The sequence below is a fragment of the Mus caroli genome, unplaced genomic scaffold, assembly GCF_978045245.1.
Source record: "Mus caroli unplaced genomic scaffold, Mus_caroli_1 scaffold_1, whole genome shotgun sequence".
NCBI classification, from domain to species: domain Eukaryota; kingdom Metazoa; phylum Chordata; class Mammalia; order Rodentia; family Muridae; genus Mus; species Mus caroli.
In genome coordinates this window covers 75,752,421-75,768,066 of record NW_028227256.1, presented here as the reverse complement: position 1 = coordinate 75,768,066, position 15,646 = coordinate 75,752,421, and the positions used below count along the sequence as shown (strand labels likewise).

General features: G+C 44.8%; 1 protein-coding gene across 1 annotated transcript in view; it reads right to left on the bottom strand.

Annotated features, from left to right (window-relative positions):
• Positions 1–3,386, bottom strand: part of Acsl3 (acyl-CoA synthetase long chain family member 3) — a 54,274-nt gene extending 50,888 nt beyond the window's left edge. Inside the window, exon 1 of the mRNA XM_021176233.3 lies at positions 3,148–3,386. The gene's annotated coding sequence lies outside the window, so the exon portion shown is untranslated. The remainder of the gene's footprint in view (positions 1–3,147) is intronic.
• Between the last annotated feature and the right edge of the window lie 12,260 nt (positions 3,387–15,646).

The following is a 15,646-nucleotide window of genomic DNA, read 5'->3' as shown; positions in this document are numbered from 1 at the left end:
ACACACAAGCACTGCATTACTGGGAGGTGGAGTCTTTGGGGGAAGTCAGTCACCAGTGGGGTATTCTTAGGGTTTTATCTTGCCCCAGAACCTGCCTATATTCCCCTTTCTGTACTCCCTGGCCACCTGGATATGAAATGTTCTTTCAACAAACCTTTCCCCACTAAAACCGAATGACATCTTGGAAACTATGAACCAAAAATCTTTTCCTGTCTTCTTTGATCAAGTATTTGTCACAATAATACTGAGATAACTAATAATACGCTACTCTTCCTATCTCCGTTGCAAACTCTGCCTCTTCTACTCAGTACGAAGGGGCCTCTTTCTGCTCTTTCCTCCACAGGCAGCCTGGCATGCACATGGTTTTAGACACTGTCACCAGTACAAGAGAAGGCCCCAAAATGGCATTCTCTACTTCTGAACACTAAACCAGCACCCTAAAGAGAAGCCCACAGCCATGGACCACTTCTAAACCTAGAAACATGTTCTCCCACATCCAATACCTACTTCTTTCACAATGAGCCTCAGATCGGAGAATTATAGTGCATGCAAGCCCTCCAGTTGCCTGGGTCTGAGTTGCTGAGCTCCTCTCAGCTCATACTACCTATCACCATGCCATGACAGCTTTCCACCTAACATCTCCACTTTCGTGAATTTCTGCTCATCATATTAACCTCTTCAAAAGCTCAGCTAGTCTAACATATGACAGTGCTATGAAAAAAATCAGTATTAATATGAAATTTTCAGAGCAGGGATTTTCTTAAGCACATCTTTGCACTTATTCTAAACAGTATGCACAAAAGGACAATACTTGCATACAGCTGGTATCCAATAAAAGTATTACAATTAGTTATATTGCCTTCTTAAGTGTTTGAATAGATATCTATATAGTTAACAGTCTCCCAATTCATGCATGGTTTTCTTGCTTCCTAAGAACTGAAAGATGTTTATTTAGTTTTTGGGTTTTTTGAGACAGTGTCTCATTACGTCCTAGAATTAAGTAAAACAGGCTGGCCTCACTCCTAGGTGCTGGGATAAAAGGTGAGCCACCAAACCCAGCTTAGAGCTGAAATTTTTATGTTAAGTTACTGAGTAAAATATACGCTACAATGAATACTTTAAAAAAATTATGATGCCTACTGAAAAATCAGAAAAGCCTATCACTGAGGGATGGGTGGGGTGAGGCGGGTGTTGTAAGGCCGGGATGTCTAAATCACACCACCTTCAAATCCACAGTCCATATAAAAGATTCCTGCTTCTGAGTTTTAAGCACTCTAAAGGCAGGCATGCATCTCTGAGAATACTCCCTACCTATCTCACTCAGATACTTCGAAATTTGAACTGAGAAGACAATCTGGTGGGAAATATATTAAAATTAAAAAAATATATTATTATAGTTGCTCAAAAAGCTCTGAAGCGCTTGTGCTATGTACATTTAATTTCAGCCTGAGAGCACAAATTGGACATCTAGGAAAAAAATCTCACATAATCAGTTCTTAAAAAGCAGCTCCCTGGATTTCCATGTAAATCATAATGCTTGTTAGAATCTTCAATCATCCAATACCTCACCTTTATTGCATGTAACATAGCTTGCAATCACCCATTTATCTACAAAATCATTGGCATGTAGTCTAATCCCAGCCTGAGGGCACAGGGACAGATCAACCTGTCCCTGTTATGTCTCCCAGCACCTGCTAAAATGCCTGACATGACTCAATGAGAAGGCTCTCAGTGAACAATTAACTGAATCAGGAAGGCGCTAGTGTTATTCCCACACACAATGTCCTTCAGTGTGTCCTTCTTTCTTTGCTTTCTTCAAGGAGGACATCTTGGGACTCACAGGGTACCAGTCACTCAGCCCAAATGTCCTACAAATCCAGTAACTGGACTCCAAAGACACCAGGTGACCCTCTCCTGTGGCCACACTGGAGTCAAGACACTTTATGACAGAAGAATCAGAGCCTAAGTTAAGAAAATACAATCAGCCTTCAACTCTACATGTGAGGGGTGCTCAGGGAGACACCAGAAAACGCACTCTCAAAGTCCCAACACTTCCCTCTCTGTAGTAAGCTTTGCATGCACTTCTCGGGCAACTCAGCAGCACCCTTCAACCACACTCAGAGCCAAAGCGGGCATACAAAACAGCCTAAAACAACCAGGAAAAACAAAAACACCAAACTACAGCTCTGCAGAACCCCTAAGACCCAAAAGAACCTAGAAACCCAAAGCCACGGAAACCATTCCAACACCAAACAGAGGGCTGTGTGCTACTAAAGTCATCAGAGGTAAATGTTCTAGATTCAGACAGGCCCTCCTGGGGCTCAAGCTTCTCCTAGTAGCTCAGATCTGGGCTAAGTTAACGTGTTCACAGTGCAGGCTCCTCGCTGTAAAACTGAGAATGTGCGAGCGTCCCGGTGGACTAACAATGTAAACATAGCCATGCACAAAGTTCTTGGTGTGTGGCCTTTAATAAAAGCTCAATAAATGCCAGCTCTGTCATTCTAGGTAGTTATCATCAAGCCCCCTCTCTAGTTTCCACTGGACTCCCAAAAAACTGTCCTGCCCTTTCTAATTTGAGGGGCTCTATGTACAAGTGATCGGAATACCTGTTCTAGAACCAGAACGGACCATACAGTTGGATCTTCATCTGTTAAATCCCATCACGGGATCACAAGTGACCCCCGGGGCTGCCTATGTCTGCATCTCATGACTGACTCGTCCGAGACTAAAATGCACTTAGGAGGGGACACCACGCCATTCCCACCGCCCGCACCCGCATTTCCTGCCCCACACCCGCAGTTTTCAGGGACCCGCTGGGTGCTGGTTCCTCCCACGGACGCCGCGCGGCCGCGTGGAGCGGGACGACCCCACCCACGTGCCCGCGCCCGCGGAGGAGGCCGCGGTGCATCCTTCCTCCCGCGCCCGCAGCTCCACGCCGGCGGTTTTCCCGAATCCGCGAGGACGCCCTACTCGCCACTCACCCTCCACCAACCCCCGCTTCCCCGACCCCCGCCACGGCCCAGCACCCCGCGGTCCAGGAGTCCCCTCAGGCACCGGCGAGCGGCATGCACGCCGAGTGGGAGGAGGGAGGCCTGGCCGCCATCCCGCGACCCTCATCGCCTCACAACGGGCACTGCGCGCACTCACCGCGGGCTCCGACCCACGCAGGCCTGGCTGCTCCTCAGAGCGGCTCCTGCCCAGCGCCACCTCCTCAGGACCCTGACGTAGCTGCTGGGGCCGCCCTGAGAGACGGGAACGACCGCCTGCTGCCGGCTCAGCCTCCCGCTCTGCCGCCGCCTCCTCGTCCGAGCCCGCGACCGCGGCCACAACCGCAGCGACGTTTCCCGGGCGCCGGCTGAGCAGCGTCTGTTGAGCCGCAGTCCTGGACGCTCACCCCGGGCTGGCGCTCGTTGCATATGCAAAGAGACCGCCGCCCATTGGCCCGCGGGCGGTGGCGCGTGCGGGGCTCGGCCTATCAAATGCCGGCCTGGGGAGCGCGGCGCTGGCGGCAGGGGCGGGGCGAGGTTACTATGGGTCATTCTGCGGAGCGGCCGACGGCTGGACCCGGCTGGGGCCCTGCAGGGCGGGGATAGAGCCCTTGGGGAGGGGAGCGGCGGGACCGACCCGCTGCTACAGCAGCTGCCGAGGGGAGCTGGGCGGGGGGCGCCGCGCGGGAAGACCGGAGGCGTCCAGGGTGCCCCCGCTGAGAACTGCAAACCCGCCTTCACTGCTGCGATGCGTAAATCTCAATATAAACGAAGAAATAACCTGCTTGGGTTTTTTTCCCAATCTTCTCAGGACTGGATTCGTTATCCTAGTTTGAACACGGATTTCTAGCAAATCTTGCAAGGAGAAAAAAAAAAAAATGAGGTTTGAAAATGCTTGTGAAGGGGAAAGCTCAAAGCATGCCCTGTATTATTTCTTTTGCATGGGCTTCGTTTAATGCAGCATGTCTCCGTTTACTCGTAAATCTTCGCATACCCACGTCTCATGTTTGCAAAGGATGAAACTTTACTCAAAAATAATCTTTATCAGCCGAGCGTGGTGGGGCACACCTTTAATCCCAGCACTCAGGAGGCAGAGGGAGGCGGATTTCTGAGTTCGAGGCCAGCCTGATCTGCAGAGTGAGTTCCAGGACAGCCAGGGATATACAGAGAAACCCTGTCTCGGAAAAAAAAAAAAAAATCTTTATGAATCTTTATGAATGTGTGTGTTTAGTTTGCCATTGTATAGATCCTCTTGGACACTACATCAGGATATAGGCATTTATTTTACAACTGCCTTCCTCCCATTCAAACAAAACATTCACCCAGCAAAACACAAATGACTAAATCAGCCTCTGGAGTGTAATATTAGAAAGAAACTGTTCATAGCAGAGTTGTTTTTTCTTAACCCAACCTATTATTTAGTTGGTCTGTGAACTTTTCTTTAAGTAGGTGAAAGGTCGAGTTGCTGTGCTAGCCTCAAGCTAAGGCAGAGAGAGGCTCACTTCCCAGGACAATCTAAAACTCCTAGGAGGCTGCCAGGACTTGAGCTAGGTGGAGCCATGATACACTACAAAGCCAGCTCACTCACTCACCTTGGGCCCCTGGCCAGTCTAATTGCCTGAAAGAACAGATAGTGTTTGACTCAAGCAACCTGCTCCTACTAGGAATTTCACATTTCCCAAGGAAACCCTGCCAATAAATGGAATGCAGAATTTCCAGTCTACAGAGGGATGAAGACGTATACCTCAGAAGTGGTAATTCAGAACTGCAAACCTTGAGAAAAACTAAGCAACTTCCAGACAGGAAAACTAATACTGAACCTTCCTCCCCAGTTAACAAACGTAAAACACATGTGTAGAATTCCAGGGACATCTTTCTTCGTTATCTCTTTATAGGCTAAACAATATTTTATGGGCATGTATTTACATTTAACAGAAAATACTCTTGAAATTCAAATACTGAATTGGAATATTGTTTGCTGTTTAGTACTAGTTAAACAGAAATTACTGTGTTTCTGCTCACTAGGCTTTGTATGGTTGTTTAGTTCTTTGTGGGAGAGTGAGAGCCAAGACCTCCTCGTGGAGCTCAGACAGGCCTGGATTTTACTATGTAGATCAGGGTGGCCTAGAATTCACAGTGATTCTAGGATTGCAGGTGTGATGCACCCCTTTAGGCTTTGTTTACGCCTGGAAACTCGGCCTTCCACTAAGCCCACACACAGGCTAACCTTGAACTCCAGACAATCTTCCAACCTCACCTAGGTTTATTTATTGTTGTTGTTGTTTTGAAACAGCAGGGTGTGATGACACACAACTTTAATCTTAGTACTTGGAAGGCAGAGGCAGATAGATCTCTAAATTTGAGGCATGCCTACCTAGCCTATTTAGTAAGGTCTAGGCCAGCCAGAAGCAGAAGATGGTGTTTTGTTGAGAGAGAGAGAGAGAGAGAGAGAGAGAGAGAGAGAGAGAGAGAGAGAGAGAGAGGCTGGCAAGGTGACTTAGAGGTTTATAGGTGCTTAGTGTGAAGCTTGGTGACCTGAGTTCAGTCCCTGAACCCATACTGTAGAAGAAAACTGACTCTCCAAAGCTGCCTTTTGACCTCCCCTGAAGCACCATGGGATACAAGTACACATGCACAAAATAAATATAAGAAAAAGAAAAAGCAAAAACACGTCTGGGCACAGTGATCCCAGCACTAGAAATGCTGCGGCAGGAGGGCTGCTGCTGTGACACTGGCCCTAGCTTGGGTTACGCAGTGAGTTGCAGGCCAGCTTAAACTCCAGAGTGAAACTCTGTCTCTGAATAACCAACCAAGACAAGACAAGACAAGACAAGACAAGACAAGGCAAGGCAAGGCACATTTGACAAGACAAGACAAGGCAAGGCAAGGCACATTTGCTTTTCTCTTAGAAAGGGTTCAGTATGTGTTCGGAGTTTTGAGGGGTATTGAATTTTGATTACATTTCCCTTCTCTTTGTAAAACTTCAAATCAGAGACTATTAAGGGTCAACCACATGAAATCATGAACAGGAGTAGGCAGTTTCTTGTGCCCTTTTGGTGTGTTTCCAACTTACTGCAACAGTAAGGGGAATTGTCTATAATTGACATAAACATGTAATGGTCTATTTCCTGTGAAGAGACATAGAAAGAGACTGTAACTATATCGCAAAAACTACATTTCCCATTACGATAAGACAACAGAACCAGCTGATATTTAGAGTTTTAACAGGAATGTTTTTGTTTCATTTCCGGTGGATGGGTAGGTGTGAATATAGCACATGATGCTGTGTAAATGAAGGAGGCTCTGACTCCAAGGAGCAGAATAATCAACAAAAAGCAACTTTAAAATGTCACTTATAGCCTGGCATGAGAGCCCAAGCCTTTAAGCCCACGCTTGGAAGACAGAGGCAGATGATTCTGAGTTCAAAGACAGCCTAGTCTACATAGCAAGTTCCAGGACAGCCAGGGTTATATGTACCCTGTTTCAAAAACAAAAAACAAAAACAAACAAACAAACAAAAAAACCCACTATTGTCTGGCATAAAGAGACTTCAAAGGCAGAGCAATAACAAATACGGGCAAACAATTGCAGCACTTCAGATTCCAAGGCAGGACTACTGCAAGGTCCAGCCAGCTTGCTCCACCTACAAGACCATTCTGGGTAACTTTAACTGTCTTAACACAACCGATCTCAATTGAGAAGCTGCCTCTACCTCTGACATACCTGAGGGGAGGTTTGGTTGTTAACTGATTCGGCAGGGCTCAACCCACTGTGGGCAGCACTAACCCTAGTAAGCAAGCTAGCTGAGCCAGTATGTGAGCCAGCTAGCAAACAACATGCTCTTCATTACTGATGTATTTCTTGGCTGTGAAGTAAGTTCCCTAGTTGGAGGTCCTGCTGTGTGCTATAGCAAGCAGTCCTGCCTTCAAGTTCCAGCTTTGACTATTATCAGTGATGAACTTGGAGTTGTAGGAGATCCTGGGAATCCTTAACAACGTGGATGGTTCCTATCTTCTCTGTAACTTCTTTTTTTTTTTAAAGATTTATTTATTATTATACATAAGTACACTGTCTTCAGACACACCAGAAGAGGGCGTCAGATCTCATTACAGATGGTTGTGAGCCACCATGTGGTTGCTGGGATTTGAACTCAGGACCTTTGGAAGAGCAGTCAATGCTCTTACCCTCTGAGCCATCTCTCCAGCCCCTCTGTAACTTCTTAATCTACAGTCTATTTCATATAAGTAAGGAGCCCAGTATGCAGACAGTTACAGTTAATGCCCCACCATACTTGAGTTTCTTATTAAAGACCTTCTGAGGTGCTCACGGCAGTGAATACCTGTAATTCTAGCACTTGGGAGGTAGAAGGAGGAAGATCAGAAGTTTGAGGTCAGTTTCAACTACACAACAAGTTATAGGCCAACCTGATCTACAAGAGACTATCTCAAAAAATAATCTTTTCTAGAGTGCATTTGATATATTTAATTAAAGAAGAGAATACATAAATATATAGCAAACTTATGTCTATGTTATAACTGCCTGTAACTAAGTTTAAAATTAAAAGTGGCTTGTGGGGGGGACACATAAAAGGAGTCCCAGATTCATAACTCATGACCAGTACCAGAGAATCACAAGAAACCTAAGACATAGCTTCCTTCCTGGTTTTTCATCCCCAGTGTGCAACATCATACTCAGAGTTATACAATAGCTGCACTGGAGAGAGAGGGCCAATATATCTTCATTTGGGGGGTGGGGGAAGGTAACAGAAACATACAATAGGGATCCACTGGCCAGTAACCCCCTTAGAGGCTTCTCTCCCCCAGCTTTACCTTAAGTCTCATTAACTAGAATATCATCACATTTAAGGAAACTGGGAAATATAAACACACAATGCCAACTCAAATAAAAATCAAGGTTCGTTCCTAGCCACGAAGGCGAAAAGATCTATTGGGCAAGCAATTGAGTCTCTGCTCTGCTGTCTGTCTAGCAATAGTTCATGCCCTTCATTTAGAGCAGTATGTTTGTTTGTTTTTTCCTTTGATTTAAAAATTGTGACAATAGATAATAACCTTTTCATAGTTTTCTAATTACATAATTATAGTCGATCAAAGTATGGACTCATCGATGGCCGAGTGGCAGCAGTTGGTCTGTATGCACATAAAGCCAGGAAGCAGAGAGAAATAAGTTGCTTTCTCTATCTTATTCAGTCCAGATGGCGGCCCGAGGAGTGGTGCTCCCCATGTTTAACCTCATCCCAGAACTCAAGGCAGAAGCAGGTGGATCTCTGTGAGTTCCAGGACAGCCTGCTGTACAGAGCAATCTCCAGGACAGCCAGGGCTACACAGAGAAACCCTGTCTTGAAAGAAGAAAAAGAAGAGGGAGGAGGAGGACGAGGAGGAGGAGCAGAGGAGGAAGACGACTAGGAAGGTGAGGAAGAAAATGAGAAAGAAAAGGAAGAGGAGAAGGGAGGGAAGGAGAAAGGGGAGGGGAAAGGAAAGAGGCAAGGGGAAGGGTAGAAGGGAGAGAAAGGCGAGGGGAGTGGAAAGGGAGGGGGAGGAAAGAAAGAAGAAAAAAGAAAAATGGGTAAGGAAATAATGGCTGAAGTTGTAACTCGGTAGAATGCTTGCCTTGTATACACAAAATTCTGGGTCCAATCCTCAGCACCTCATAAACCAAATGCGGTTGTTATCACACTTGTACTCCCAGCATCCAGGAGATGCAGGGAAAAAAAATATCAAAATCAAGGATGTTAAGTGAGTTTCAGGGCAGCCTAGGATACAAGAGACCCTGTCACAGAAAAATACACAAGTAGGAAGCAAGATAATAAATATCCTGGATGTGATGGCTCACACCTACCTATAATCCCAGAACTTGAGGCTGTGAGGCCAATGACAGCCTCAAGGCTTGACTGGGTGTGAGACCCTGTCACAAAACAAGACCATTAACCATAATGACAGTGCTCACTGAAATATGAATAAGATAAGCAAGAGGGCATAGAAACAATTTCAGATGCACAGGTCCGGAAAGACAATTCTAAGGGTTATATTAAAGCCTAATAAAACCTGACTCATTTATGGCAGGGGAAAAAAAATGTTCCTGCAACTTTAGATAGCCTTCTGGATGCTGGGGTCTAGTTCTTGTCACCTATACACATGGGTATTTTGAGGAATCCTGACCAACTTGCAAAATTCATACAAGCAACAAGAAACGCACACGTTTAATCCCACTACAATGGAGCTTTAGACCAGTGGATCTCTGTGAGTTCAAGACTACAGAGTGAGACCCTGTTTCAAAAAACAAAACAAAAACAAACAAGCAAAAAGAAAAAGAAACAAACAAAAGAAACGTAGTTTCTGTGATCTAAAGTTTCCGCTAGATTTCAGCATTGAAGGCAATGAACTTGAACATGCCAAATGAAACCTTCATGCAAAACAGGACTTCTCCCACGTTGTTACTCATGTTGTTGATTTATGGGTTAAGCCACTTTAGGCTAAAGGGAAGAGAAATGCAAATTGCACTTGTGACAGCAACTGGAGTTTATTAGCTTATAAAATTAAAGGCCCCAGGAGTATATCCGCCCTCAGAGTCATCTTGATAAAGATATCAAAAGCCAGGTGTGGCGACACACATGATGCCAGCACATCATATGATTCCAGCATCGTAACGGAGGAGGCAGGAGGATCAGGGTGTCCTCTGCTGTATAACGAGTTCCAGGTCAGCTTGATAGCAATGCATCAAAAACAAACGAACAAACAAAAGAGACATCTGAACGACTGATGTCATCACTGACCAAGCCAGCTTCCTTGGTGCTGGTTTTTGCTCCACTCTCAGGTTCCCATGACAGCAGATGGCAAGAAGCCTTTCCTGCCTCCCATCCCACTGGAACCTGAGTCTCCTCTCCGAAATCTAATTTGGTTTTGTGGGGTTATGTGTCTCCCCTTACCCAGTCTTTCTATCCATCCATGACTGATGAAACACTCCATTTTGTCTCCTACAATGCAGTTCTGCAGTTTATACCCCTAAAATACTGAAGAAATACATTTGGAGAGATGATACAACTTGCTACAAGAAACTCAGAGTATGCTACTAGCAAAAGGAGAGGAACAAAATATCAGATGCTCCTGCCTGGAGCTTTGCTCCTTCTAGTCTGCTCTGTTATATTTCTTCCTGGTTCTACAAGGAGCTTTTGGAGAGCCAGAATCATGCTGCCTTTCTTTACAAATCCCCAGAATCTACCCAAGGCGCTGTAGGTACAACGTCAACATCCAGTCATCTCAGTACATATCTACTGAATTCAACTATGGATACTGAACAGATATGCATGTCCTTGGAGAAGTACCACATGCTGATGCTAAAATGGATAGGTCACATTTCAACACGTTTTATATTAAACTGTTTATTCCGGGTTCAATGGGAAGACAGTCCCTTGTGTGGCCCAGCTTCAGGTTTCAGTTATTTCTTCTGTAATGTTTACCTTTTTTTTTGTCCTCAATAAATGCATTCTCTTATTTTTTTTTCATTTTTATTTTTTACAAACATGGACCATAGCCCACATTTTTTTTTCCCCCAAGGCAGGGTTTCTCTGTGTAGCCCTGGCTGTCCTGGAACTCACTTTGTAGACCAGGCTGGCCTCGAACTCAGAAATCCGTCCGCCTCTGCCTCCCGAGTGCTGGGATTAAAGGCGTGCGCCATCACGCCCGGCTCATAGCCTACATTTAAGTGGTTACTTTTTTAAGTCCTTGAGCTCGTAGTGCTGAGAGCGTGATGTGAAACTATATCATCCTCACCTGGGAGCTCACAAGAAATGCAGAATCGCAGGCCCTCCAGGCCTACTCCAATGAGATCCACAAAACGTTCATGTGATCAATACACAGCTGCTTACCTAGATGAATAGTATTTACTGGAGATACAAGAGAAGCCCAATATAGAGTCTAAGGTTTTCTGGTCACACTAAAACATAAGAAGAAAAAAAATAAGTTAATTTAATAATTTACTTTGCACAACCTATTCTTAAGTTTTAAAACCAAAATTTTAACATATTAATGCTGGGTATGTTGACACATGCCTTTAATTCAAGCAGATCTACCCCTAGTGACCTCCTTCTGCTGGACAGGTCCCTAAAGTTGCCGCATGGCCTTTCTAAGCATGGCCACTTGCCAAGGGAAAGGCAGCAAAACACAAGGTTTATGTGTGTGGGGCAGGGAGGGTGGGTCCATTTCAGATTTAATGAATATGACTGGCTTGCTTCTTTTTTTTTTAATTTCTTTTAAGTGTGTGTGTATTTGGTTGAACGTGTGTGTGTGTGTGTGTGTGTGTGTGTGTGTGTGTGCATCTCTTCTCTTTTTGTAGCACAGCCCCTCCTCATTCTGCCTGTCTCTGGAGGAATTTTTAAGCCACCAATTTTGTTAACCACACAGATCATAGAAATAAATATAGACACCCCATCCCCCACCCCCAATGACCATTAGATCGTTCCTTTCCAGCTTTTGCCAGGAATATTGTGTCAAAGGGTGGTGACATCATCCAGAGAGGACCAACCAGAGTTCATCCCTGGTGTTGACTTCTGTATCTTGTCAAGGACACGGACTTGGAACCACATGGGCCTGAAGTTCAGAGTCCATTGCAAAGTCTCTTGGAAGTCAACCATTGGGGCCAGCACACAGAGATGAGAGCCTAGAAAAGAGGTAATCGTGGGGATCTCTAAATGTAGAATCGGGGCCAACACCTACCCCATTCTCCCACCAAATAAGTCAATATAGTAAAGTATGCATGTTTGCTTAGGCTGCCTTTGGCTCCTTCGCAACTCAGGCTTCCTTACCCACAAACAGGAAGATGGAAAAAAGGATTTAAAATTAAAATTCATCTCAGCTTAAGAAGGTGGCTTGTTGCTATGGTGAAATAGGAGCTAGGCTTACTAAACAAACATTCAGCCGGGCACTATGCTGGTTCCTGAATGGACTGTATTCTATCGGGCCCATCTCTGCAAGCAGGAATCATATTTCAAGGGTTTCTTTGTTCCTTCTCTAGGACACTGAAGATCAGGTTTCTAGGCAAATACTGCAGAGAATAGAGAGGGAGGTAGACAGATCTTCTTACTAAGTCGCTTTCTCTCTCTTTCTCTGCCCTGATTGACTCCGGGGAAGTTACAAAATTTCCACCCATTACTCTCCCAGTACAAGTGTTAGGATGGAATTATGGGGCTCACTTATTAAATCAATGACACACGACTGCCATCTTCTTTTATTAGCTATCTCCATGAAGTCTTTTCCTGACTTACAGAAAGCATTAAGCCTTTGATAGACTAATTCTCCCTCAGGAAGGGTCTCCTGAAGATTCAGAATGGCCTTGAATTTGCACATATGGGAGGATAACCCTGAACTTCGGGAGTTCTTGGGAACCTCAGAAGAAATGAAATTACAGGCCTGCTCCAGTTCATCCGGTTTTCTGTGGTGCTGGGAACCCAGCTGAGGGCTCTGTGCACTCTACCAACTAAGTGACATCGCCAGCTTACTAGGTACCCTCTCATGTCCCTGCAGACAGTGAGTGGTAGAGCCTGGACCTGCCTCCAAGCCTGATTCCCTGATTCTGTGTTTCCTCTGCAGCAGGTCCTTGTTTTCAGAGTTTCCAGAGAACAGGGTGGTACTCTCTGTTATCCTAGTGGCTCTCACCACACCAAAGCCCACATGCTCAATGGCCTCACAGTGGATTCAGCTTTCCTTTTTTTAAAAAAATATTTATTTGTTTATTTGTTTGTTTGTTTTATGTATATGAGTACACTGTAGCTGTACAGATGGTTGTGAGCCTTCATCTGGTTGTTGGGAATTGAATTTAGGACCTCTGCTCAATCCAGTCAACCCCACTCACTCTGGTTCGCTCAGTCCCTTTTTGCTCTGGCCCAAAGATTTATTTATTATTAAATAAGTACACTGTAGGTGACTTCAGACACACCAGAAGAGGGTGTCAGGTCTCATTATGGGTGGTTGTGAGCCACTGTGTCCTTGCTGGGATTTGAACTCAGGGCCTTTCGAAGAGCAGTTAGTGCTCTTACCCACTGAGTCATCTCGCCAGCCCGGATCCAGCTTTCCTTAAGTCTCAGTGTCAAGTACTAACAAGGAATCAGATGAAGCCACGGTCAAATGAAAACCCAAACATGGAAAGAAAATGGAAAAAAAAATATGCTTCCTGTCTTCCCTGTTCCCAAATATTGACTACCAAGGGGGGAGGGGGGAGAAACACTAATGAGAAAAGATGAACAGAAGAATAAAGGAGAATGAGGAAGAAGAAAGTTTTGTCAGCTGAAAAGAACTCAAACCAAGAATCATTCTTCAAAACCTGCATCTTGAGTTCTAAGAGGGCCAGCAGGGTGGCTCAGCAGGTAAAGACACTTGCTATTCAATGGTTCAAACCTGATGACTGGGGTTGGTACCCAGAATCCACAAAACAGAGAAAGAAGAGAATTATGAATGAGAAAGGAAAAAATATATGTAGTTTAAATTTATTTCAGAAAGACCCCACCATGATTTAAAATGTTAAATTTAAGTAGGAATTAGGGGAAAAAATCTTAGTATCTCATCATTACTGCTCATACAATGTCTTACTAGACCTGGGATTTGAGAAGTAGGGCTAGAAAAAATTGGCAGAGGTTTGCATTTGACAGTGCTTCAGGGTGCTACAACCAGGCAAAGACAACACTCCACCCTTCTCACCCCTCCCTACACAGCCTTGTGGACAAAAACTTCTTGGCTCTTTTCCACCCTTCAGAACTTACCCATCCTGTATCTTGTGATGTAAAGGCAGATCGTGTGCTTTTTAATGCATCCAACTTTGTTTGTTTGTTTGGAGTCCAGTCTTACTACGTGGCTCCGTCAGCCTCCTGAGAGCTTGTGATTACAGGTGTGTACCACCCCACTTGACTCTTCACCTCTTAGTCATACAATGCCAGCATGGAAAAGGCATTAAACTAGATTACTGCAACGGCTATAAAAAGGAAGAAGTAGACCAGTGCACCATATAATGAGATGCAGGAACGGAAAAATGAGTCTGTAAACTGAGAGCAGGTTTTCACCTTTTGTTCTGGGCCTGTCTGTATTTTTCAAATGTTGTAACATTAAGCACGAGTTTACATTGCTTATGCAAATTTTTTAACATACAAGAAACATGAAAGAGATATGTTTGCTAAACTAACCCTCACCTCCCCAGGAGAGATTTTTAGAGAGGGTTTCTAAATATCCAGGAAAGATTGAAAAGTCACGTCACACTGACCTTTTCAAGGCTTCAAGTTTGCACCAAGCCAGAGCTGACAGTCGATCATGTGCTGCCAAGTTTGGTGGCTGGGATTTTTCTTTTAGTGTGAATGTGGGCAGAACCTACACAGTCATGGTAACCATTCCCCAAAGGGCCACTGTTTGCAAGAGCTTATATATATATATATTTGGTTTTTTGAGGCAGGGTTTCTCTGTGTAGCCCTGGCTGTTCCTGGAACTCACTTTGTAGACCAGGCTGGCCTCGAACTCAGAAATCTTCCTGCTTCTGCCTCCCGAGTGCTGGGATTAAAGGCGTGCGCCACCACTGCCCGGCTAGCTTCTATATTCTTATATGGGCCTATATTGAAATTTAATGGTGTAAAGGATGCTGATTGGACACTGGATAAACCTCGGGAAGGAAAAGTTGAAAGAAAGGTGTTTGTGTATGTGTGTGTGTGTGTGTGTGTACAATGTGTGTGTGTGTGTGTGTGTGTGTGTATGTGTGTATGTGTTGCAAGTGCATGAGCATTTGCATGCCACAGCTTACATTACATGCATACACATGCATAGCTCAATCAAAGAACATGTTTTGAGAAGGGGTTCTCGCCTTTCACCTCATTGAGGTAGAGTCTCTCTTGTTTCTGCTGCTATCTGGTTCAAACCAGATAATGGTTCAAACCCCATTCCTCTACTCACTGGGGAAAATGGTTTGGATGGAAGCATTTCTTTATCACAAAACCACTAACCTCTGGAATCACACTGTGTTCCTATATTCCTTGGCTGCTATGATCTGAGTATTAATGAAGACATATTCATATGCAAGTGATAGGCATACAAAGCGAATGTATTTATTCTGACCAAAGAATTAATTCTACGATGTTGTTGGAAAAATTACAACAGACCAGGGCTGACGTGGTGCAGTGCTGAGTCAGGGGCCCAGACGTTATCAGCAGCAAAGCAGTGTCTTCCTGCTCCCCAGCAGATCCCTCTTCATTCTCACCACTTACATAAGAAGACACAAAGCAGTCGCTGCAATCTTGGGGTGTGGGGAGCCCCGGTGCTTCACTGTCATCACTGAAGGGTTTGTTCACTGACCTTTAGGACCGTCTGTCAAGGAACGATATGCATTTTTGCCATATGTACACATTCACTAAGAATTATGTTTCTGAGCCGAAGAGATGGCTCAGCGGTTGAATGTTGACTACTCTTCCGGAGGATCAAGGTTCAATTCCCAGCACCCACATGGCAGCTCTGAAACTCCACTCCAGATCCAGAAGGTCCAACACCCTAATGCATACATACAACATACCAAAGCACACGAAATTAAAAAGGTTTTAAATATGTTTATTTGTTTATTCACTTATTTATATACTTCTTGGGTGTGCATGGGCTCACCTATGCCATGGCGTGTATATA